This window comes from Amblyomma maculatum, chromosome 1, assembly GCF_055883805.1.
Source record: "Amblyomma maculatum isolate TAMU_Amacu chromosome 1, ASM5588380v1, whole genome shotgun sequence".
NCBI classification, from domain to species: Eukaryota; Metazoa; Arthropoda; class Arachnida; order Ixodida; family Ixodidae; genus Amblyomma; species Amblyomma maculatum.
The window spans coordinates 46,275,980-46,279,862 of record NC_139344.1 but is presented as its reverse complement, the minus strand read 5'-3'; positions in this window follow the sequence as shown (position 1 = coordinate 46,279,862).

The following is a 3,883-nucleotide window of genomic DNA, read 5'->3' as shown; positions in this document are numbered from 1 at the left end:
AGCACTTCTGGGGCGCCGTGTCGCAAGAGAATTTGTTCGACAAAAAATTTGGCGACTTCTGCCGCGGTACCATTTGGTAGTGCTCTTGCTTCGGCGTAACGGGTAAGGTAGTCAGTGGCCACGATGATCCACTTGTTGCCCATAGACGAAGATGGAAAGGGGCCGAGGAGATCCATCCCAATTTGTTGAAAGGGCAGGATTGGGGGCGGAATCAGGTTTAGTAGTCCTGCTGGTCTAATCGGCGGCGTGTTGCGTCGTTGGCACTCCCGACACGTCTTCACGTAGTGGGCAACTTCGGCAGGCAGTCGCGGCCAGTAATACTTCTCCTGGATTCGACGCAACGTGCGCGCAAATCCGAGGTGGCCTGCTGTGGGCTCATCGTGCAACGCCTGCAGAATTTCTTGCCGATCGGGTTTAGGCACTACGAGAAGCTGCGCGGTCTTGTTGGGTGCGAGGTTCTTCTTCACGAGGAGGCCATTGCTTAAAGTGAAGGATGATAAATGTCGCCTGAACACACCAGGAGGGGAAGCGGTCTTTCCTTCCAAGAAGTCGGCTAGCGCTTTCAGCTCAGGGTCTGATCGCTGTTGTTCTGCGAAACTGCTGGCGCTTACCGGTCCCAAAAAGGCGTCGTCGTCATCGTCCTTCGGGGGAGCATCGTTGGGAGCGCGGGATAAGCAGTCTGCGTCGGAATGCTTCCGGCCCGACTTATCGACTACAGTCATGTCAAATTCTTAGTCGTAGGCTCCATCTGGCAAGGCGGCCGCAAGGATGTTTCAAATTAGCCAGCCAGCAGAGCGCGTGATGGTCGCTTACCACCTTGAATGGTGGGCCGTATAGGTATGCACGAAACTTAGAAGTCGCCCAGATGATTGCAAGGCACTCCTTCTCGGTCGTCGAGTAATTGACTTCGGCTTTTGTGAGGGACCTGCTGGCGTAGGCGATTACTTTCTCCTGTCCGGCACTCTTCTGGACGAGAACGGCTCCTGGGCCCACACTGCTCGCGTCGGTGTGAATTTCGGTCTCCGCGTTTTCATCAAAGTGGCCAAGTACAGGAGGGCATTGCAGGCGGCGCTTAAGTTCCTCGAAGGCTTCTCCTTGCGGTGCTTCCCATTTAAAAGGTACGTCAGCCTTTGTAAGCTGCGTCAACGGTTCGGCGATCCGCGAAACGTTTCTGACAAATCGTCGATAATAAGCGCACAGCCCAAGGAATCGGCGCACAGCTTTCTTGTCGGCAGGCGGTGGAAATTGTGCGATTGCAGCTATTTTCTGCGGGTCTGGGCGAATACCGTCCTTGCTAACGATGTGACCTAGGAACCGGAGTTCTTCGTAGGCGAAGTGACACTTCTCTGCTTTTAGCGTTAGTCCCGATGACTTGATGGCTTCCAGCACAGCACTGTCTGCAGTCGTTTTAGGTGGTCTTCAAAGTTTGACGAGAAGACAACAACGTCGCCCAAATATAACAAACAAATTTGCCACTTCAAGCCTGCCAGGACTGTGTCCATCTCGTTGAAACGTGGCTGGTGCGGAGCAGAGGCGAAATGACATCACCTTGAACTCATAACGGCCGTCCGGTGTGATGAATGCGGTCTTCTCGCGATCTCTTTCGTCGACCTCAATTTGCCAATATCCGCTCTTCAGGTCCATCGATGAGAAGTACCTTGCATTGCAGAGCCGGTCGAGAGTGTCGTCGATGCGGGGAAGCGGGTAGACATCCTTCTTCGTTATGCCATTCAAGCGGCGGTAATCAACGCAGGAGCGAAGTGTGCTGTGTTTCTACTTGACCAAAACGACTGGTGCCGCCCAGGGGCTGTTCGATGGCTGGATTACGTCATCACGCAGCATTTCCTCAACTTGATCGCGAATGGCCTGCCGTTCTCACGGCGATACACGATAAGGGCTTTGGCGCAGAGGTCGGTCGTGTTTGTCCGTTACAATGCGGTGCTTGGCCAGTGGTGTTTGTTGTACCTTCGTTGATGACGAGAAGCACTCCCTGTAGTCTCGAAGAATACTGCGAATCTGGTTTTTCCTGCTGTGGGTCAATACTGGGTTGATGTCAAATGTGGGCTGACGGCATTGGTCCGGTGCGTCTTCCAGTGGTTGGTCGTGGAGGGCGAATACGTCTTTGAGGTCCGCTAATTCGTCGAGAAAAGCGATGGTCGTGCCCTTGTTGAGATGCCGGTATTCTTCAGTGAAGTTTGTTACCAGCACCTGAGCTTGTACTCTCCTGAATTTCGCGATGTGTCTTGCGATGCCGATACCTCGTTCCATGAACAATTGGATATTTCCTTCGACGATGCCTTCAGCGGTTTCGATGTCTGTGCTACCTACGCTGACGGCGACGCTTGATCGGGGCGGCATGGTCAATTCTCCGTCGAGGACGTTTAGAGCGACGTGTTGCGTCGAAGTCGTCGTAGCAGGTATGGCTTTGTCTGCAGAGAGCTTGATGAGCTTGGATCGGAGGTCGATGATAGCCCTATTTTCATTTAAGAAGTCCATGCCTAAAATCACGTCGCGGGAGCACTGCTGCAAGACCACAAAGCTGGTTGGTTAGTACACCCATTTACAGTTATTCCTGCAGTGCATCGTCCCGATGGAGTAATCAGGTTGCCACCTACTGTGCGAATCGGCGGGCCATCCCAAGCGGTGGTAACATTTCTGAGCTGAGAGGCTAACGGTCCACTAATGACTGAATAGTCAGCTCCGGTGTCTACTAGGGCAGTGACTCTGCGACCGTCGATATCAACTTCAAGGTCACTTGTTCGCATCCTCGCATTGCACGCGGGCCTTAGTGTCCGATCTCGGCTCCGTCGTTTCTTCAGGTCATGGCCGGGGCATACCGTTGTTACTTCGCTGGGCGGCCGTGTCTCCTTGCACTCTGGTCGTGTTGTCGTCGATGACGTCGTGTGGAGCGGCAATGAAATAGCTGCGTCATCGTTAGTGGTCGTCGGCGGCGGAGGATGTTCGTCGTTTCGCCGTTGAGCAACCTCACCTCCAAAGTTTGCTTTGTTTAGTTTCCCCTGCGCGGGCTTGGGGACCTTCCGCGCACACTATCATCATAGTTACATCCTGGCGACGCAAAGCGGGCCCTATACGGCGATGGAGACCTGGATCGACGGTTTGGTGGCGCAATCTCATCGCTACGCAGATAGTTGTCGATTTCTTGCGGTCGTTCACCTGGGCGTGGTCGTGGAGTGTCGACTGCAAATGCGCGGAGACCGATTCGTCGGAACGGGCAGTGCCGCAAAATGTGGCCGGCCTCACCGCAGTGGAAGCATAATGGCCGATTGTTCGCTGTCCTCCATGCGTCGCACTTCCTGGGGCTTGTTCGTCGTTTGTAGGCTTGGCGGGCGGGGGCCAAGGGGCGGTTTTCAGGAACAGGACGGTAGCGGCGAGGGCTTGGAAAGTCATCACGTTGGGGCGAAGGGCGACGTAATGCAGCAGCGTAGTTCATCGCTGTTGCCTCTTGGGCTGGAACTGTCTCAGCCATCGCTTTAGGAACGCCCAGCGCCTGCTGAACGTCTTCAGTACGTTGTCCGCGAGCGTCGCCACCTGGGGTTGTTGTGATGATGGCATCAATCAGCGGAGCTCCTCTCGCACGATCTCCCGGATGAGGTCCCGAAGGTTCTCACCGCTTGCAGATGCGCTGGGGTAGTGGCTTGAGTAGTCTGGCTGAAGTGGTCGCTCGTAGTGGCGCATCCGGGTGTTCAACGTCTTCTTGGTGGCAGACGCTTCCGTATCAAATTCCGCCACGGTTTTTGGCGGATTTCGGACAAGATTTGCAAAAAGCGATTCTTTAACGCCTCGCATTAAAAATTTGACTCTCTCACCTTCAGTCATGTTAGGGTCGGCGCGGCGAAAGAGGCGCTTCATCTCCTCAACGTAC